The sequence below is a fragment of the Phasianus colchicus genome, chromosome 21, assembly GCF_987193195.1.
Source record: "Phasianus colchicus chromosome 21, bPhaCol1.hap1.1, whole genome shotgun sequence".
Classification (NCBI taxonomy): Eukaryota; Metazoa; Chordata; class Aves; order Galliformes; family Phasianidae; genus Phasianus; species Phasianus colchicus.
In genome coordinates, this window is record NC_143456.1 from 2,423,642 (window position 1) to 2,446,717 (window position 23,076).

At 41.1% G+C, this 23,076-nt stretch overlaps 1 protein-coding gene across 9 annotated transcripts in view; it reads right to left on the minus strand.

The window, feature by feature from the left end:
- Positions 1 to 23,076, minus strand: part of AUTS2 (activator of transcription and developmental regulator AUTS2) — a 657,596-nt gene that overhangs the window by 288,135 nt on the left and 346,385 nt on the right. The window lies entirely within an intron of this gene.

A 23,076-nucleotide genomic window follows, 5' to 3' on the forward strand; every position in this document is an offset into this window, starting at 1 on the left:
GCCATGTGTCCAACCAGGGGAGCACAACCAGACACCTCCCAGGCAGACTCAATCAGACCAACTCAACACAAAACACAAAATGTTTGCTCCAAGGACTCATTCTCTGGAATAACTTTTCACTGCAAGATGAGTTCAGTTATTCCACCTTTATTTTCAACCTCCTTTCCTTTATTTTATTATTTAACAATGGTTGGAAAAGATTAGAGCACGCTTTACTGTATTAATGCTTTGTTTCTGCCTCCCATTTATGCCATATTGTGGTATTCTGATTTTCCAGGGGCCAGCTGGGAATTCTCCTGGAAATAGTAACTCACCAAAACAAACTTGTTTCACAGAGGTGTCACATTCAGCCAGATTTCCCTGAAATGCATTTGTAAGGCCCAGGAAGAATTTCTGGCAATAGCTAAGGAGAAGTACAGGTCTCCCATAGCCTAGGGCCTGGTCACTTACCTGAAGGCCCAGCAATGCAGTCCCAAGGCTACCTGCAGCTCCCAAGTGGTAGGAAAAGCACCACACCTTTTGAGCTGATTTTGTTGGCTGCCAATTCTGAAGACACCTTCCAAAGTTCTGATTTGGATTTAATCCCAGCTTGGAACAGGTACATTCACAAGGCCTTGGCAATTTTTTAGAGACAGAAAAAAGCATTGGCTACTCATCCCATCTCTGTTCCGTTTGTAAAAGCATAACTCCCTCACTAGAACAATTACACTCTAAGCATTACTAGCAAAAAGCTTTTTATTTCCATGCTCACGTTACAATGAGACACACTTCAACACGAAGTTAAAAATCCTCCAATACCACATTTTTGGTGACACCCTCACAATGAAACAAGGAATCAGCCCTGCAGGCTGAAACTGAGAATGCCTGATAAAACTGGTAAGTGCCAGTTAAAATACCAACTGCTAAAGAAATTAACCTGGGCATCTCTGTAGTTATGTCAGAAATCAATTCAAAAATGCAACTGCTATTCTTTACATCTGAAGAAACTTTTGTAACTGATAACAATTTGGAAGTCTGATTCTCAAAAAAAGGAATATAAATTCTGTATCTTAATAAAGATGTGGGTTTTTTGTTCCTTTGGTTTAAATGGTTTAAAACCCATTTTGAACCTCTCATCCTATAGCAACAAAGGGGATCCAAGTACTTCCATAATTCAGAAGTGAGATCCACACCATGTAGCGTGGAGAAACGCCACAACTTTGAAACTTTCCTCAATGAAAGATGATTTGTAGCATCTCGAGTAAGGAGCCCGAGCTACCTTGGTGACAGGCTGTGTGTGACTGAACAGATTTGTGAAGTATTTTGTTATGAGAAAGCCAGGATCCATTCATGCTTCAATGCCACCACACCCAGGAAACTACACATTAAAGTACTACATTTCTTATCTATCGTTTTCATGGAAGACTTAATTTAATTTGACCTACAAAAATCAAAATTGCCAATATTCTTCCTGAAGAAGACAACCTTATAGTTACACCCCAAGGTCTCAAGGCCGTATTTCAGATGATTCACAACTTCAGGAGGAATGTAAGGACTGCAGAAGAGATGCAGCCAAGATAAGACATACTCACTTAGCATGGTTTTCTCAGAGAAAGCAACAGGCAAAAAAAAAAAAAAAAAAAAGAACTACCATCATTCACAAAATCCAGCTGTCCCGCATCAGCAGCAAAGGTTTCCCTTTCCACTTCATCTTTCATCACTTCTTTTGTTTCCTTTAGAAAAAAAATATTCATTCCTAACAAGATGCCTGGTTTGCATTGAACTTTCTACTGACTAAAATGAAAATCAAGTTCACACTCTACTTAAATATTTCAAGGAGAAGTGAAGGAAGACAGTAAAATCAAACAAACAAAAAAAAGTCTTTGAAAAATACCTGTTTTTCTTAGGACCATGGGGAAAGAGGACTCACAGGAGTCACAGAGTGAAAGAAAACATTTCATCAACTGGGCCAGCTAGCACTCTGTCTAATGTTTTCAGAGAACCACTAGGGCAGAACGACTGTCAGAAATTCTTTTAATCAGTCTGTTAATTTTGATCCTTTACAAAAGGTTAGCGACCAATGCATTTAAAAGGCACAAGGACTTAATGGATCTGCTCCATTTTAGAGCTACAGCAGAGGAATCCATTTACAGGGTTACAGAAGAGTGGCAAATGGTCTCAAAAAGGTGGGTTACGGCATGTTTGCTGACCTGGAAACTAAATGGTGCACACAAACATCCCAGAGAAATCAGGTTCATTTAGAACTCTCAAAATTTTATCCAAGTCCAGGACTTAAGGGCACGGCAGTAGTCAGAGTGCCTCATCTTCTCTGGTGGGCAAAATACATACAGTTGCAAGATCATAACCAGAGAGAAGTAGTCAATGGCTCAATGTCTGGATGGAGATCAGTTATGAGAGATGTCCCCCAGGGTCTGTACTGGGACCAACGTTGTGTAATATCTTCTTCAGTAACACTGACAGTGGGATCGAGTGTACCCTCAGCAGGTTTGTGGATGACATCAAGCTCTGCAGTGTGGGACACCATCCAGAGAGATCTACACAGGCTTGAGCAGTGGGCTCAGGTGAACCTCATGAGGTTCAACAAAGCCAAGTGCAAGCTCTTGCACCTGGGTCACTGCAACCTCCACTATCAATACAAGCTGTGGGACAAAAAGATTGAGCACAGCCCTGCTGAAAAGGATTTGGGGGTCCTGGTGGAAGGTATGCTGGACATAAGCTAGCACCGTGTCCTCACTGACCTGGAAGGACCAGAATTTTTTCCTTTACGACGTGGCTCTGGCATTAGGGAGTTTAATGCTGTCTTATATTTGGAGGTTGTCTTACCACGTCTTCCCTTTTAACGTATGTCCCTCATTTTGTTCATCTCCTCCATTTTCTGACATGTCAGCATCCTGCTTTAGTTCTTTAGTAGATTGAAAGGTGCGCCCTGTGGGTTACACTCTCTCTAAATCATCCATGATGTATTACGCTTGGCTTAAATGACTGAGTCTCATTTGCACAATTGCCCTATTAATTTACTCATTATTGATTTACACCACTTTTGTTGGCAATCCTCCATCAGACCTCCATTTTACTTTCATTCTCAGAAGGTTCATTCCACTCTTTTTTTTCCCCTACCATCTTCCCTGTCTCATTTCTCTTCCATTTGTCTTCATTCATCTATCCCTTTTCTTCTTCCTCCCTCACCCTCCCACTGTTCAGTCTTCCTTCTGCTTCTTCTTCATTCTCCTCCAGTTTCCCCATCCCTGCAAACCTACTTCCTCGCTTCAGAGCAGCTAATAAATCTACCGTGAAAGGCTAGAAAACCCAGAAGATACAGGTTTAAAGGTAAAGGAACATAAATAAATCAAGATTCTTTGTGAAGAGGAGCACCAGCTGTGACTTCATTTTGGAGAGTTCAAAGACCGATGGGTGACTATCATTGCCTTTGTTACAGCACTCAACTTATGTCCTTGCATCTTTTTGCCTCCCTAAGAGGAACTCAAGTCTTTTTAGTACAGATCTTATGATTAGTTTTTTGTCCCCTCAATATATCACATGGCCCCGGATTGGTGCCCTCACTGACAACCAGAGCAAACACTTCCATCTTTTCTTTCTCCACACAGTCAACAAAACACTTGGATTTGATAACAAGTACTGAAATGTGTATGTCTATATTCAAAAATACAGACCATTCACTGAAGGCAGTTTTTTTAACTCTCTTGTCTAAATGCTTTATGTAAATTGGAACAAATAGAATTGTTTCTAAGCTGAAAAATTCATTCAGTGTTTCCTTCCTTCAAAATTTCAACAGAAAAAAGGGCCAAAGCACAGTTAGACTAAAAGCATTACAGACATTTACATATTCATATCAGATAAAAAAAAAAAAATAACCTAACCCCAATGCCATACTCAGGGGGACAAAGACAATAAGAAGAGACAAAAGAAAGGAAGAGGTTAAAATACCAGAACCCCCCAAAGAGCAGTAAGCATACACGAAGTAAATTAGCTTCTCACTCTTGGAAGTCAGCCACAATTGAAGATTCTCAAAATGTCCTTAAAATGCCTGGCCATGCCCTTCCCGCAGAGGCTCAGGAGTACAGCACAGACCTATGAAGGCTGAGGGTCGTGCTGGTGAAGTATCACTTGACATGTAGCTCTGAGAATCCAAAGGGAAGCAAAAACTCTGCATGCAATAGAGAATTAAAGCCTGGTTTTATTCTTGGGAGAGACACAACGCTCACTCTAAGCACGGTGCTTATATCTGCAATAAATGCAAAACAGTCACGGCTATCTGTCTGTCAGAGTGCTTGGAAGAAAAAAAAAAATCCTTCCCCCTATGCAAAGAAGACTAAAAGATCAAGTAGACAAAATTCTCCACCTCCTAAAACCCAAATGAATGGCTATCCTGTACAACCGTGAGCTGGACAAATCCGCAAACTTTCACCGCCTAGTTATTATCTAAAAAATGGCATGTAACTACAAAGTAATTACAGACATCTAGAGATAATGTGCTGCAATAATACAGTCGGTGAAGTTACCCATTTTATTCTCAATCTAATTTCCATGTAGTTTGCAATTTTAAGATTTAATAACGTAGTTGAGAAAATACAAATTGCTTGTATTACCACATATTTACATTGAACTGTACATAACATGTAATTACAGAGCCAACGGTTACTATGGAAGTGCAGTTTCTGTATAGTTCCTTATGTCGTTCTGTGCAAAGTGGCAAAACAATATTTCAGCCCCGCAAAGAACGAGCTATGGTGATATGAAAAAAGAATCAAACTCCTCTGCCCAGACAGCACAAGGACAACATAAGCAAAAACCTCAATGCAGAAGCACCCACTGACAACTTTCTTTGGTCCCCATAGCCCTACAAAATACCACTCTGCAGTTTCTGATTAATGTTATAGACCTCCACTGAAAGGGTTTTTATATTGCAGCACCTAAACTGCTGTCTAAGAAATTGACTGATTTTGATTGACTCGTCCCAACCTGCCCTCTTCCTGAAAAATTAAGGTGGCAGCTTGCCAGCTCCCCTTGAAGGACAGGCTTATTTTTCCTTTTCTTTACCACTTCTAAAAAAAAAACCACGCACACACACAAGACTTACATATGGATGGCTCATCTCTGATGTCTGAAGGTTTGAAGTTTGAAGGTTAGAGCTAATCTTAGCTCTGGCATTTTGTTCTAAATCCAGAACACAATTAATGTACAAGAAAATAAGCTTGACTAAGTGATCAGGAAAACAGAACACTGAGTTGTGAGAACATCCCAGGAAAAAACTATTGTATAAAATAAACAAAAAAGAATGCTTAGTATGCTGATCACTGTGTTTGGTAAGATAGAGTGAGAATATACTAAGTGTATACAGCAGGCTGTCAAAATACTGAAGGTCTAGAACAAAGTTCTTATTTCTGGCTCTGCCATAATTGGGCAGTATGACCACAGTAAGTGGACTAGTGTTAAGGATCTGAAGGGAGGTGCTTCAAATCCAGGCAGTCTGCCTTCTGCCATGCCAAAGAACCTCAAGCTAATGCCAAATGTACGCTGGGTACAGCAACACGGAGCCTCTTCTTGTGCAAACTCAAAACTGATCCTGGCAATTACTACGCCAGTACTCCAATAAATTATAAACTAATTATTAGTGTGTTCTGAAGTAAACGCTTCTACTTGTAAGAGAAATGAAAATGAATATGGTTCTCTCCTTCTGATGTTCAATTTATTTGACAGAGTGACTTGGTTGATACCTACAAATATTATTTTTTATCGTTTTCCTATATAACACCTAAGACAGTATGGTTCCCATTCAGTTTCATCTTATTGGCACTGTATAGCTTGTTTAAGCAATAGATGATTTTTATTAAAATCTCCTGTTGTTGTTAGGCAATCTGCGTGTGGTACAGACTGCCTTCCTTGGTCTTCCATAGAGATGGATCTTACTTGGAGAACATTTGAAATGAAACAAATTTTGAACATAAATAAACATGGAATGCTGTAAAATAAATGGAAATCAACACAAACTACAGCCTTTTGTTAAAGCTGCTTGACAGATCTTATACATTCCTCTTTCTCAGTCGATTATAACTTTGCCAAACTTCGAACCATTTGGGTTGAAATTTTCTATGCCAGGTGTCTGCCTCAGGCTGAGTAGAACGCGATCATGTAATTAAAGGCTGTATCATAATGCATACACAGAAGGGGGCAAATTAAGGTTGAACAGGCAACCTTAATTCTCACATTTCTTAACTTTCACAGGCTTGACTTTGCAACCCTAATAATGTTCTTCTAATGTAGCTTTTTGTCTGTAATACTAATCCAGAGCTATATTAATTTATAGTCACATCCTACTGAGGACTGGATGTCTCGGTGGACTGGTAATAGGATACGCAGCCTTTCACCTCCAGGTCACTGTTTTAAATACAGCCTAGGGCTGAGGTGGTGAGAAGTTATTACTGCTGGCCAGCTGTTTGGTGGATTACACAAAATGAAGTGGTGGATCTGGGTCTCTACAAGCTGGCATGCCTACTGTGCACAAACCACTGCTACTGATGCCATCCGTATCTGTAACGAAGTGCTGAGCTGCCCAAATTATAATCTCAGCTGCCTCAGGTCTAAGTGGATGCATCTACAATCACTGAGAGTACTTCTACCAAATGTGATTCCATTTGGTTTCCCAGTTGGAAATGTTGGAAGAAGGGCTGACATGGGAACACTCCCTGCCTCCACAAAAGCCCTGGATGGCAGCTGAAATACCACAACCCCACAGAGCACAAAAACGCCTGAGTAATTATATTGACTTAGCAGTGCTGCTCACATACAGAACCTTTACTGCAGCTTTCAGTGGGGATGGAAGAAGCCAGAAATGTCACAAATGGAGCAATGGCTCTGCTTCTATTAAATGCAGAATGTTCTGAAACTCTTCTCACTGTTACTTCTTTAAGGAAAAATGAGTAAAGCTGAGGCAACCTGGTCTACAGGAAGGTGTCCCTGCCTATAGCAGGGGGTTGGAACTAGATGGTCTTAAAGGCCTCTTCCAACCCAAACCATTCTATCATTCTGTGATAATACAGAAATTTGATCTAGCTCTCCTGCTACGAAGTGTGAAGTATTCATACTGTTTTTAAGTGGGATCTTGCCAAAATAGGGACAATTATGCCTACGGGAGGAAAGCTGAACTGCTTTCTCTGCTCCTGAGGCCTGGGACGGAACACTGCCAAGACCTTGCAGGAGACATTTCTTGAAGAAGATGCTGTGGAACCAACCTATCCTGCAATGCAAACCATCAGCCTTACAATCTGAACAGAGCCCTCTGCTTTCCAGAGAGGGAAATCTTGCCAAGTGAGGAACTAAGGCCTTGCTTTTGGGTCTCTGTCTTCTTTCAGTGGAGAAAGGAGGGCCTAAAAATAAAGCGCAAGGCTACTGGCAGTAAAAAGTTACAGAGAAACAGTGAGAGACAAGAAAGAAAACAGAGGATTAAAAAGAAGGTCTTTGCTCCAGAGCAAGAGCCATCCTCAGCCTTAGTCCTGCCTCTGCAGTCACACTGATTTAAAGCCTGACAACATACACAGGACCGATGTCCTTCAAGGCTTCTTTTACAGTCGTCTCTTGATCGTATTTCCAACCCTCCCCAGTCACGAGCCCCACAAGCTCCAATAACCCACTGGTTTCCTACTCCTGTGATGTGACAGGAGTCACTCTCCTGCAGTGATGACACTGGTACCCAAACCAGCTAACCCACACTGCAGGTCACACAACTTGTCTGCATCCCAGACAGGGTTTTTAAAATATTATACATCACTTATCTTTGTTTTGCTCTCCATTTGCTGCATTCATGTTCCTTTTGAGAGGGACACATTAATAAATACTATGCCCTGAAACTCTAAATGGTTTCAATCACATAATTTTCTGTATTCAGCACTCATCCGCCTCCCTTACTACAGTACATAAATGATATAAACTTCTCATCAATAACATAAAAAATTCATACTCTGTCTACAATGCAGCTGCTATCACAGGTTTATGTCAACAATCGTCCTGATTTTTAATAGCATGAATGTTTAAAGAGGTAGCAATTCCTGTAAAATATCTGCAGGGATATTTAGAGCTGACATATGCCAAAACAATCCTGTTCTTATACTGGAGACATTGTTGCTCAGCAGGAAAACGATGTTTATCCTCACAAATGTTTACCCTGCTTTAGTCATTAAAATGCTCTAAATGGATGGAAGGAAGGGGAGCGGATGCTGGCAGTCCTTACCTCTCGGCTGCCCTCTGAGCAGAGAGCACAGCTCATGCATATTGCAGCTGAGCTCTGTGGTGCTGTGCACCTCCATGTGCAGAATTATCTGATTTTATAAGGGTCGGGTGTGCTCTGTGCTGTACAAAACCAGCGAACTTCCAATCGCTTTCCTTCTGAATGATTCTAATGAGTAGCTCCTTCTTTAATTTTCTCTTTATCATAAAAAAAAACATTCATCTTCTCTTTTTGAGGGGTTCCAAGGCTAAAAAAAAAAAAAAATAGAAACTCTTTCTTGTAGTGTTTCCTTCCGGCTGCCAATTGTAGAAGGCTTTAAGTTAACAAAAAAAAAAAAAAAAAGCAAAAAAAAAGCAAGCTTTGTATACAGGCAGCATAAAATATTTATTTTTAATCTAAGCAGGATTTCTTTACCTGCTGTGCAGCCACAGCTTCTGTTTAAGGCTTGCTTTATCATCTGTGTGTCAAGCTGCAACCATTTCTCCCGTGATCTTTCATTCCAGCTTTACAAAGTCTCCTACCAGACCCCAGCTGACACGTGCCTTCCAGCTCCCGCTTGGAATTTTCCTTATGCCTTTTCCCCCCTCACTCGAAGCCCCACAACCTGGTAGCTCTTCACTCGAACAGATGGTTTATAAAAATCTGGGACATGCTCGTGTGATTGAAAATAGGACTCCTATAAGCAACATCTCATGTACCAATTATGTGAACAGTTGGTCAGAATGGTGACCCAGAAACTGTCCTGTCCTGCCGCTCTCACAGCCTTCCTCAAGCATTCCCAGCCCTTTGCTGGATGCCCGACCTTGGGCAGCCACAGACTGTGATGCAGCTGAATGGAAATCTCATTTCCACTGCTTTCAGCATGGATACAGGCCCTACAGGAGGCACTGCTTTCAAAAGTATGTCTTGATTAATAGGACTATTAAGGTCAATATTTAAAATACTAAAAATATAACAACAACTCTGCAACTCTGCACTTCCCATTTGTTTACTATATGACAAACACTCATTTTTTCCAGACTCCTTTCACAAATAAAGTACAACAGCCTGCTGTTGTCACCCAGAAGGAGAAGGGACGCATATATCTAACTGACAAACTGAATATTCACAGCTCTGCTCAAGGACAACAGAGCAGTACATTCCCATGATCTATAAAGTAGGGACTCTCAAGTCAAGTATCAACTTGTCTGTAGTGAGAAATTTTGGGTTGGAACAAATACAATTCCTGTCCTAAAGCAAAAGAAGTTTCTTACAGTGAGGGTGGTGGGGCACTACACAGGCTGCTCAGAGAGATGGTGGATGCCCATCCCTGGAGACAGCCAAGGTCAGGCTGGAGGGGCTCTGAGCACTGATGGAGCTGTGGGTGTCCTTGTGCACTGCAGGGAGTGAGACCAGATGGCCTTTCAGGGTCCCTTCCAACTCAAAACGATTCTCTGATTCTACAAAAATCATGAGTAAAACCAGAAATCAGGGGCTAGGTCTCTATAAGCACAGGAACAACAGAGCTGGGCACAGCTGGGTGTGAATGGGGCCCTGCTGAAGTGTGAGGGACGAGGCAGTCAGGCCGCTTGTTCCTGAGTTAGAGGTGTGGTGGAGGGCATTTCTCCTCTTGTAGAATCTGGGAGCCCTGGGTGTCCACCCAAAGAGTCTGTACCACATCACTAGTGGAACTGCTGGTACACACACTGGGGTCCTGCTTGGATGCAGAACTTGGTGCCCAATGAGTCAACTTCTCCTCCGTCCAGTGCAGAATTTAAGTTGTGCTAAAAAACACCAGAACCCTGAAACTGTCCCTTGTTTCTGAACACAGGTGCAAGGGCCTGGTGTTTATCACTAGAACTGCAGATGGATTGTATCAAAGGTAAATAAATATCAGAGTCGACATCTAAATTAACACCTAACTTTCTCGGTAGCCACCGAATGCTGACATCTCACAATTATTTTAAAACACTTACAAGACCTCACAAAAACGAGGAGTTAGAAGAAACACAGCGCCATCTTAACAAGCTAAATTTCCTGTCACGCAAAGGTTTGATTCCTGTCAGTGCAACACTCATTTTAGTCTGATTAAGTCACCGTGATGAACTTCAGAGTTTAGGCTGCCCTTGAGCCTCACATCTATCTGATCTTTAATTCTACTACCCACTCATTTCTTGCTAAGCACACAATTCCGAGTCCCACTGGAATAGCCTCATTCAGGCTCTGCATCAATATGTTCAGTGCTGAATTCATTTCTGCAGGGAGCCCAGTAAATCTGAACTTTCCAAAATCATTTGGCCCCCATTACTAGTAAGCACTGCTCTTAAATAGGTTGTAACTCCAGCTAATAGGCTCCATAATCATAGCTGAATTGAACAAAAGGGTCCAGTATGGGCTGCCATCCGTCATTTTTATTCCCAACCAAATGCACTGCATAGAAGGAACTATTTTTTTTTTTTTTATTTATACTTCTGGATGCTGAAACTAAGAAACTCGTTTTACCTGAACGTTTTTGGGTGTGTTTTTTTTTCTTAATGAAAAGCAATACAAAAGGCTCCTGAGGGCATCCAAATGGTCCAGTGCAGCACTGATGCAAAAGCTGGAACTGGTAACCTTTTCACCTTGCAAAATGGCAACAATCCAGAATATAAGGAGACAGGAAAAACTTTAAAATGCAAAGAAAAGCCCACATAATGAAAAATTCCAGTGCTAAGAGATGCATCTTCTGCTATTCAAAGAGAACTGATTGTAACTAAACCAAATGTAAAGGAGTTAATGATAGAACTGCTTACATCTTGATCACATTTCCATGAAGACAAGCCTTGAGATATTGTTTCATCTAGTGAAGAAAAAAAAAAAAAGTAGAAGCCACTATCTAAATCTTATCACCAAAATTGATAGTGTTTACTTAAAGCTTATTCCAGCTTTGCAGACTTCAACAGATATTGAAGCCTCCAATAAATCTATTTCAACTTGTCTTTACAACTCTCCTCTTTTTCAGCATACACTCTGTCCTCCTTGATCTTAATCAGTGGACAGAAGACCGGATTTTGGTTTAGGAATATCTAGAAGTTTCATTGCTGTGTGCTGCGTAAGACCAGAGTAGTAATGAATAGCAAGTAACTAAAGCAGAAATGGAACCTCATTCATCTTGCTGGTGTCAGAACTCATTGCTTTGGGTGAGTATGAATCAACAAACAGGCCAAGGGATATTTCCAGATACGTCCGTAACATATCCTATTGCTCTACCCAACTGTTGTATCTCAGGGGAAAGAAAAAACGGGCAACTGGAAGCAATGAAGCAGAGAAAGAGGAAATGGGACACATACGGATGTCAGAATCATTGAGTGCATGTAGCACGGAGCACTGCTGCACACACTTTGTGACACGACCAAGTATCTGTATTGAAAGTATACGCGCGTGTATTTCATTCTGCCAGAAAATAAACAAAACTCAGAGAGATTTTTGTTATTTCAACAGGCCTGCCATTAAAAGAGCTGCTGAAAACCTGTACGGCATTACGGCAACACTTCGTGAAGACTGGAAAGAGTTAGAAGATTAAATGTCCAAAACTAACTTTGAGTGAATAGAAAGTTTAGAAAGTCACAACCAGCAGTTCTACCAAAGGACTAATGGCATCACCATTTTCTCAGCCACAAAATCACCAAAGAAATAGCCTGATACTTTACACCATATTCACTTTAGTCAGCTAGAGTTCAACAGAAACCAGAAAAAAACAGATGCAAAGTGGCACAAGACATGAAAAAACCAGACTGAAATTGAACTGGTTATGGCAAACTGCCGCAAGTGGACATACAGGAGTCGATACAGGTTTTACATCAGTCAGATGATGGAAGGAAATCACTGCTTGTACTCTCTTTGGGTGTCCAGATAGTTCCAAAAAATATTTACATGAAAAGAAGATTTGGACCACACGCCACAGAACAAATTATGACCTACTCCTTCCTACAACTTGCGGAAAGACCTTCCTCCCATCTCTCCTATAACTCTTTCTCTGCTTACTTCTCAATAACCACATCTTCCTGCCTAGGAAGCAGCCCACGCCTCCCGCCCGGTGGTTGGGATGATACCAGACAGAGCACAGCAGTTCCTCGTCTTGCTCACTGCTGGTGAAGGAGCACCAACAGTGGCACTCAGCTGCACACATCCTTGCACAGATGTAACGATGATTCAGTGACTAATGCCATTAGTATCCTGTGCTGACAAATACTAAAATATAACTGGAATCACTATTTTTTTTTTTAAAGCCACAATAAAGGGAAGAGAGAAAGGTACACTGATACAATTCAACTCAATTATTTTTAAACAATATGTGATGGATTTGCAGTCTGCCATCGCATAAAAGACGGGCTCATTTCCTACAAATGCCCACAAAGAGAAATGATGGAGCTCAGCAATATAGCATGGCATATTCCATTAGGAATTAAATCTCTTCTCTCTGATGGTCCCATCCACATGCTTATTGGACAGTCTGCTGCTTTCATCTACTTTATTGTTATTAATTTATGAATGGGACTGGAATTACAGAAGATGAGTCTAAGGTGAGGCTGAATTATAATAATAAATGAAAGAATGAACTCCTGTTTACTTTCAAAATATTTCATAGCTAAAATGCTCGCTGCATTTTTAACTGTGACATACTTCCTTTAGCCGGTTTTGGTTTTGAAGTAATGATATAAAATTCATTTCATCTCTTTTTCAAGCCCGACTCTTTCATACATAACATCAGGCTTGTCATATCTGAGGAATTATTAAAATAAGACGAAGCCTGCTGTATCTGAGCAGAAAAGCTTCTTTGAGCTGGCGTCCTCAGGAGAGAAGCAAGCTCAATCTCATTAGTTGGTGCTGAGAAGGCGTCCTAGTCACTAGGTTCAAGGTGATGAAAGATTAGGGCGTTTGGCCTCAGCTCATTTTGTATGCAGCTCACATCACTCCCTGCCCGTGAACACGAAATTACATTGAACCTGGGGAGTCTAACTCCATTAATTTTAAATGGAAGATTAATTTAACAATATGCGGCAGATATTTGTTACAAACCTATCATGTAAAAGTGACGGTTAGCAATAAATTGTGGTGACTCACACTGGCCGGTGGCCCTGGCTCAAATAAATCAGAAGGCATTTACACATAATTGCTGTTTTTAAAGACAGGGATATGGGAGATATGTTTCTTTGATGAAAGATTGGGTAACTCCATTCAAGGAAACGGCAGCCGGCATTAAAGCTACAGCGTTTATTTTGAAGGAGACGTTGTCTTTAAGGGCTTGCAGGACTGCAGTGTACAGTTAGGACCTCTTTCTCCTGTCTGTAAGAACAATGCAGAAATATTTTACGTGCAGTGAGGATAAGATGTGTGGTGTAGGAGCTCTGCACAAAGCACAGGTGGGCTGTCACCTGGGACTATGGAGAAAACATGGAGGCTGCACTGGAACAAAGGTTAACTGTGGTCCTGTACATTCTGGCCAATTGTTTTTTACTCCTGAAGAAGAGACTAATACTACATAATAATAATAAATTAGAAAGAATTAACAGATGGCCCTCCTGCCCCTGTTCCTCTCCTTGCACTGACTATGCAAGTGTAATCAGGTATGAAACGTCATCATTGAGAAATGTTATTCTTATCAGAGGAGGGTGACCTCAAACTCTGCTGAGAATAAACAATGCAAAGTAAGAAAACTAGAATCACTGTTGTTTTTTCCTTTATTTAGAATTAGTAGACATTGCTTCTCATGCACTCTAATGTTATCCATTGCTAGCAGAGATTCTCCACAGGTAAAGGAAAAACATCTTGAAAGCTAATGCAGGCAAGCAGAATTGGCACCCTCAGGAACCAGGATCATCCCCTACCTCCCTTCTTCCAGCCTAAGTAAAAGGAGCACTTCCTGGACATAACTTCTCCAAATACACATCAGCAGCAATAAACACTGGGCGGGAATGTGCTTCTGCATGTTTCTTTATTTAAAGCAAGAAGCAATAGTGCATGTACTTCTCTTTCTGAGCAGAAGATGAGAGAACAAACCAGACATTACATCTAGTAGATGTCAGTCGCAGTGTTTAACACGCTGCCGGGAGGCGTTCAGACATGCTGCAGGAGAGGGCATCACATGGACAAAGAACAAATCATTATATCTATGAGGGCTTCTGCAATCTGTAGGAGTCAGAGACATGATGGCATGGCTGAACAGAAAAGGAGCCCCTGTGTTAACCCCTCGGGTACTGAATCAGCTATTACAGTGCAGATGGGATAAGCTCAGGTACGTACAAAGCAGCACAGTCTCTCCCACATGCTGCTCCTGCTATCAGCTCCATACAGGTATGTGCAGTGGGAGGGGTGCATGACTGCATCCACTTTGAAGGAGAACCTATGCTACCCGTGATTCAAGAGGAATAAACCATCAGTGCACAGCAAAAGGAAAGGAGCTCAGGTGTGACTGAGAAATCCCAAATGAGTGTCTAAGTGAAGTGAATCCAGCCATTCCGTTCCTTCTGCACCCTGAGTCTTTAATAAGCACCCTGTCCTCCAAAAGCAACCAAAGCAACATATCTGCATTGTGACCTCGCTGCTTCAGCACATTACTGCAGGATGAGCCATGTGAACATCATTCAAGGCCTCTTTACACTTGCTGTGTTAGGAGATGGGGAATAGGCTCAAGCAAATGCACTGAAGCCAGGAAGCTTATGAATCTGCCCAGAATCCAGGCACATCTCAGCGTGTTGCCAGTACACAGCTCTTGGCTGTTTATGGCCAACTACAACCAAAAAACCCTTATCAACCAGTGCAGTTTTTTTTGTCCTCTTTTCACCTTTGAGCCTCACAGAAAGGGAAGGTCTGACACACACATTGCAGTTCTTCACAACACCACAAAGGCTCATCGTTCTGGTTTGAAGATGGTTTGAGGCTGGATCCTTCTAATATCCATCGGGGTTTCCAAGAGGCTGCAGGCCCTCAAGGAAGAGGAGGCAATACAAGGAGTGTTGAAGGTCCAGACACACGTACAGGTTTGTGGGACAGCCACTCTGAGGGAAAAGGAGTCATTTTGTGTTTGACTATGACTAAGTAAGACCATGACACACAAATCTATACAGAAAGGACAGGTTCATGTTCTCAGCCCTGGCCTACTACTTCCCTAACCAGACAGAAATTCTACTCCAACACCAGGTTTGTGATCATCTGTGCTTTGTAATTTAGTATTTTCGTTACTTTTGCAACCACTAACTCAAAACTGCATTAAACCCCTTATTTAAAAGCAGAATGGTCCTCCTGATGGATTCACACAGCTGTCCTTCCCATGCCAACAACTGCACACACTGTCCTGCCCTATGTTACCATCACCAGGCCTTACAAACTTGCATTAGAGATAATCTCATCTTGAAATAAGCAATGAGATTGCGCTGCACAACTTACAGAGAAGGATAACAAGAGATAAAGAACTGTGCACAAGCATCTGTATACTGACAAACTTGTAGAAGCTGGAGAACATGAAGACAAGGTTTCTCAGATCCTTCTTTTCCATCAATAATACAGGTGAATGCCTGTTCTACATTGGCCACCAAAAGTCCCTTCGTTTTGGATGCAAGCTCAACCAGACAGCAGGAGGAGGGACAATTACAACACCTGGAAGATGATCCAACTGTGGAGATCAGGCTTTGTCTCCAGCTTGGCTGCCATGGTTTGGCTGCAGGAATCTTCCTTTTATTCCACACTTACAAATTGCTGCGAGATCTTCAGATTGAAAGGTCCACTAAAAATGAAAAGTTCAACTGGCATTTTTACTGACTAGCCTAACCCATAAATGAGGAGAGCTCACTGCGCGTCAGACAGCTCATTGTTTCCTCTCATTTACACCAATCATGCTACAGAATAGGGCTTCAGCGAGCAAAGAGCTCTGATAAATAAATAGCTCTTTCGCATAGGCACAAATAAATGAATTGCAAAAAATTACTGTTTATATTTGAATGAATAAGGCTGATGCAAAATAAGTACCCAGAAAAAGAGTACCGTCGCTTTAAATTCAGTGCCAACACCCAGGTTGCCAGCAATTGATGCCACTAACTCATTTTTGCACTTTAATGTTAAATTTCTTATGGGACCACATCACCTAATTAGAGGAATTGATAACTGCACTGTTCCATAATGAGGCCAATACATTTCAAAGTCATTAAAGATAACCAAGGCAATAAGTCTGTGTTTAAGCGGCGCTTCCTTAGATTTCACAGCCTGCATGTTGCTAGCATAGGAAAAAGCAATCCCTGCCTAGTCAACTGTAAATGCTGGGTTATTGGAATCTTTAAAACAGGCAGCAAGGAGAAAATTACATGGCCAAATCTCCTTTTTCCAGTTAATGAAGAATTAAGACTCCCATTTACCATATTAGAAGGTTCATCAGAGGTCTCTACTCTCCATAGCTTGTGTTTGACAGCAGTGTCAATTTATCTGAGTCAGAACGCAGAAGTGCATGGCAGTACGTCATTCATAACTGTCACATCTACTTATCTCTCTCATTGTCACACCGCTAACGAAATTCAGGCCATGCTTTCCTGATCGTGGCCTCTTAAAGGGAAAAGGATCCCCTTACCTCATCACAGCAAACTGACTGAATCGTGGCTGTACAAATGTCCACTCTTACGGTAAGGGTAGCTCAGATAACCTTGAAGAACCAAAGAAGGGAAGAATAGCGTTTCCCAAAGGCAGGCTTCCTGCAAGACCATCCCTGGCTGCAGCAGTAAGAGATGTTAGTTTTTGGTGATCGTTACTGGAGGGATGAATTTATTTGATATCCTACTTCGTTTCTGCAAGATCTGTTCGGGTATGTTTGGCATCTAAGAAAGAGAAGTTGAGTGACTTTCAGTGAAGTCAATGGTCAAACTTCTGTGGGCTTCAAAGGCACAGGATAGATTTCTGTAACTGGAACAGATGAGAAGAATCCCATAATATTAACGTTACAGCACTTGTTGTCTTGGCTGAGGGGGAATGTAAGCCATCGATCAAAACCGTCTTAAAAACCATCCTGAGGTATAAGAAAATGGGCACGTTATGGAAGGTCAAAAATTCTTTTCTACAAATCAAAGCACCACCTCAGTAACATAAAAAGAAACAAGTACTTCAGGCACAACTGGGAATGTAAGTTGGTAGTTAAATATGATAAGAAAAAACCGATACCTGCCTTAAAACCTTAGAGGTTAAGCAGGCGCAGTTCGGTACATGGAATTCAGCTACTGGGTTTTATGAACATGGAAACCAGGCTGCAGCCAGGGCTGGAAAAATCCACTGCCATGTGTTTAATTGTGAATACATGCATCCTGTTCTGAAGAAAGCCACCTTCCCCAGTCAGACTCTACGAATAAAACTGGAAAATGGATTTGTCCCGTAACATCAGTTCTTAAGGAATGAACAGCAGGGTTCAGGTGCTAAGGAATGGAAGAGTCTAAGATACAGCGGAAGAAGCTGATAGTAAATACAAGATGCAGCTTCTCCTCTGAGAAAACTTTTTCACAGTATTTCATGAGAGAGTTGTGGGTTGTTGTTTTTTTTCTTCACTAGAGCTAACATAATAGAGCAGAACGAAAACGGTGCCCAATTGGATCAAATTACTGGTGAAACAATGCAAGTGAATGTGCTCTTAGGTCTGCAGTTCCGAAAACTTCAAGAAGTAAAATAAATTGCATGACCCCCTGGTAACTTCCACTAGAACTTATGGGTACAAATTGTTTGCCTCAAGCTGGGTGAAATATACATTCAAATTCAGGCTCTTGAAGGAAATTATTAAGTAGAGCCATATTAGCTTTCTCTGAAGCATACTCGTTTTCTATATTGCCACTGTATAGACCAATTATGTTACCTTTCCATGCTGAGAAATGATTGTTCTGCTAACACAGTTCTGGTAAAAATCAAAAGCACTACATTTTTAACCTTGGGGGATTTTTGTTATTGCTGCTCCCTTGCTAGTTCCTTCAAATGGAAAACATCTTCCATTAATCTAAATGCAAAATTTGTTCAGCTTTCTAAAGTTACTTGAAAAATGTTAAGCACAAAGCAATAAACTTTTTATGCTCTTAAGACCACTAATGCTTTGAGCTTCATATTCATTTTGAAGAAATGAACATTTTATGGTTCACAGAGGAATAGCTACATGAATAATATCTGAGATTATAATGCATCTAGCAGAAAAAGATTAAGTTTATGTAAACTATTTAATCAGACGTGAAATTTTCTCTAGAGGATAAAAAATTCTGACCTTATTTAAGTTTATTTAAAAAAAAAAATACCAATATCACATTTCCACCAAGGGAACCCACTGATTTCCCCATTTATGTTGTATAAATATTCATCAGAATTGATGGCTAACTGGATATCATGGCCCCTACAAAGCAAAAGTAACTTCAGAGTGCCATTTGGTCATGCCAAAGAAAATATTTTATACCAACAGCACTGAAGGGGTTGCATACCAAGAGCCCATCATGGCCCTGACAGTGATCAACAGGTACATCACAAGGGAGATTCTTCATAGAATCACAGAATCATAGAATGGCTTGGGTTGGAAGGGACCCCAAGGATCACCAAGCTCCAAACCCCTCCACCACATGCAAGGCCACCAAGCTCCACATTTCATACTAGACCAGGCTGCCCAGGGCCCCATCCAACCTCGAACAGGGGCAGGGCACCCACAGCCTCTGGGCAGCCTGTTCCAGCACCTCACCACTGTCTTGGTAAAGCTCTTCAGCTGAGAAGCTCCAATTCACACTTACAACTCTCTTTCACCTGTTTTAGTGTTAGTGCCCAGTGAAGGAGCTTGCTATACCCTCACGTTTGCAGTAAATCTTTCTCAGATTTAGTAAACCAGGTGTCCATCCCAGTGGACAGACTGATAGACTGAAGTGTCAAGTCTGCCAATGTTTTGTAAGCAATGAATTTATTAAATAAATGCAAAGGTGTAGGTATTTTAAATGACCAACTGCAGTGGATCATATGTAAGCTCAAGCAATTCTACGGGAGTTACATGATTTGTACGCAATAAACTGTACCTGAATTTGGCCCTCATTTCTGCTGATATCCAAACTAAAGCTCTTGAGCTCTTTCAAATTAAATTAAGAAAATACTGGCATCCTAATTGTCAGCCCAGGTGCATTTATTTTTCTATTAAAAGCAGAAAATGAAGGAGCTTTTGTAAGCACAATATTTTATGATCCCACTATGGGTTTTGCATTCCATAAAACACAGTAATGAAAAATTCTCATGCAGAAGAATGTAGAAAAAATCAACAGGCTGGATGCAAAATAGTAATGCAGCTTAAACAGCAACATGATTACGAATAACCTATTTCTGAGCATTACCATTTGGACATGGTTTGAGAACAAATGATATCTGGGCTAAAGCTAAGTGTGACGTGATTTTTTTAACCTATACTTGAAAGCACCGGGATATAAACCTGTCATACCAAACTGGTTTTGGGGTCTTCTGATTTTAAAGCAAATGTTAACTACTGGATATTCAACCTTTTCTTGCTGTCTTAATTGCAGCAAATTACCTGTTCAAGTCCAAGAGATGAACAGGAGATACTCTTTACTCTCCTCCCCTTACGGATACGCAGTACCCTGTGGAAGTCTACCCTTTCCTTTCTCATAGTATTCAGTTCTCACAACAAAGAACTTGATTGTACGTTAAATGTAAGCTCAAATGTTTTCTCCAGCTTTGGTGGCAACCTGGACTCCTCCCATAGGGAAAAGTAAAAAAGGCAGGTGAGCTCTTCTTTCTTTGAGAGTCCCTCCTACCTTCTATAATGTAAGAGAGTTAATGGGTTATTTTCAGCAGGGAGATAGCATGTCTCATTTGACAATCTCCTGGCAAGACTAAGAGCTAAAACCTTAAGGTGTGGTGATACACAGACTTGTACCTGTAAAAGGACTGCAGATGAATCTCCTGTTGTTAAGAGTCAGAGCTGTCTACAAAATTGTATTGCAGTAGTAAGGGAGAAGACGACAGAACAACAAAACTGCTTAGAATGACAAATCCATAAATGTAATTTGGAAGATCTTAAAAGCAGAAAGGTAATGAACACATTGTGGGGTGCTTGCAAACTTTGAGGGGTGAGTAGAAGGGACAACAGAAATACATTTTTCAAGGAAGTTGCCAGAAAATTTGGCATCCCATTTGGAAGCTGTTTGAAACCCTTTTCCATTCCATGGCCCTACTGCAGAGCTCCTGCCATGCCACTCACACCGCACAAACCCCGGCCATTTTGCTCAAACTCTCAACTACACAAAATGGCTACAGCAGGCGGCATCTGCCACGGAATGATTGGTATTAGGCATAACTCATTATTCTGACAAGAATCTGGCATGCAAGCAGGCGTTCTGGCATGAGAATCGATGAGATAAGGATTTGGCATGACCGCCGGTAGGATATGAATTAAGCTCAGTGTCAACACAACGCACATGGTTTCCTCTCCATGGACATGCCAAATCCTTGACACAATAATGAGTTATGCATGATGCCAATCACTGATTGTCATTTCAATTGCACATCTCTTTTCTGATGCCATCAACCTACAACGCGATCCAAACTTTGCTGTAAGCTCTGGTGGGGGTGACAGCACGTGTAGGGGACAGATCCCCACAACATCACATGGCTGTGGGAAGTAGAAGAACCCACTGCACAGCTATGGGGTACACATCTACACAACAGCACTGACAGCACCATGTGTCCGAGTCTAACAAAACAAATCACCTGAGAAGATCATCAACACGATGCTTGACAACACCTAAAACTCCACACACAAGGATGTGGAAAGGCTGATGATTGTCTCTGAGAAAAATAAAAGGGTAAACAGATCTAGGTTGTCTGGAAGGCAAGCTGGGCTGTATTTCATCTTGCTGTATATGTGACACAAGGACCTAAAGTAAGTGACAGCAGACAGAAATGTCTCTAATACGTGAGGCTGCTTCCAGATTTATTAAAGACAAACAAATGCAAAAAGCCCCTCAGTAAGAAAAGACCATACATATTAATAAAATACAGAATGTGCTGCACGAAGGCTCAGATCTGGCAGTCACTCACTCTTGACAGTTAAGATTATTTAACTTAAGGGTTTGGTGAAAGCAGTTCTACCCAAGTTGGGCTTTTACTGCAATTTACATAAGCAGAAGAATAAAATGTATTTTTTCTTAATGGCAGTGGAGGACTTCCAAATAATCTCCTTCCTCTTTCCAGCTCCTCAAAAGAAGCATGTAGATTTTTGAACAGATTTTATCTGGTTTTGAAACCTCAGTTCTTCTCTAAAGTTAAATTGAACCTGACAAAAACTTAGAACAGCGTAATAGTCAGAATTTGAAAGGCAAACCATTGCTGTCACAGAAAACACTGATTAAGTTTACTTAATCTTATGAAAGGACTGCATGGCTTAAGTGGGCTGTGATGGAAAAATGAGCTTTTTGCCTTTTAATTATCAAAGGTTGATACTCCCTGAATGGCAAAAGCATCTGTTAACTGCATGGTGACCCACCTGGCCAAAGTTTGTGGGTCTCAACTCAGTTCCCAATGGAGCTGACCTTATACACCAGAAAAAACCACCAGCAATCTCAGCCAAGGTGCCACGTGCTGAACAGAGCCCGATCCCTGCGTGACCCATGGGGACAAAGAACAAAGCCTGCCCATCCTTTGCCCATTTCTTCTGGAGCCTTGTCTCCGCAGGAAAGTCGTTACGCCACCTTTCCTCAATAGCTAATTAATAGGGAAAATAAAACAAGAACGACAAGAGAGAGCAAAAATAATGGATAAACAAACTTTTCCCTGGTGACATTTCCTGCTGCTCTGTTTTAGCATTCCCTCCTCATCGCTGCCCTCAGAGCAGCCGCTCCCACACGCCCTTCCTCAACCTCTGCAGTTGTTATTGCTCAGTGCAGCTACAGCATCAACATTGTCAAACAATTCTGCAATGACACTGTGTCTCAGACAATGTTCAGCCACCACCAACAAGTAGTGAGTAACCTGTGCTGACAACGCATTACAGCCCTGCCATAACCAATCACTGTCTAACTGAAGCAAAATGGCAGCTAAATTACAACAGAATCTAGAACAGCATGTTTATTAAATTGGCGTAGCAGTCTGCTAAACAAAACAAAACAGAAGCGAGGATACTGGCAACATGAGTCAGAGCTGCAAACCAGCAGCAAATTTAATGCCTGTATGCTAGATGGGATCTGGCAAAAGATCGGGTTTTAATTTTGTTTTTAAAATTTCAATTAAAAGCACTCGACAACAAGAAAATGATTTAGCAGAAAATGATTGAGTAGAAAGAAATTTCAAAAAGAACCCCAAATGCGATAAAACATAGAGATTATAAAAAGGCTGTATTTGACCTGTCAACATGAGAAAGTCCCAGAGTTTTTATTAAAAAGGGGCAGTGGGAAAGACAACCTGCTGTTTAGGGAAGCTGTATATTTAATTTTAGTGCCTATAATGGCATAGCCCATGACTATAAGGTATTATTTAAGATCTATCATGCTATTTCCTTGGAGGATATCTCTCTGCACTTTCACAGTGTGCTGCAGTTTGATAGTCTCTGTACAATTTAAGTATTGTTTACTGATTATTATTGAGCATGGGACAAAATTTGCCCTCTCTGGACCAATAAATATATGCTTTATACACAGAGCAGCAAGATGCTTCAGCTGCTGCTTGCCATAATACAATTCGCTGAACATATAGCTTAAGAAAACAAAAACAAAACAACCAACCAGAGTCACAGATTATTAACATAACATCCTGCAAATCTAATTAAAGTCAAATACGTAATACCCTCATCAAAATCCAAACGTTCTTTACAGAAACATCAAGGA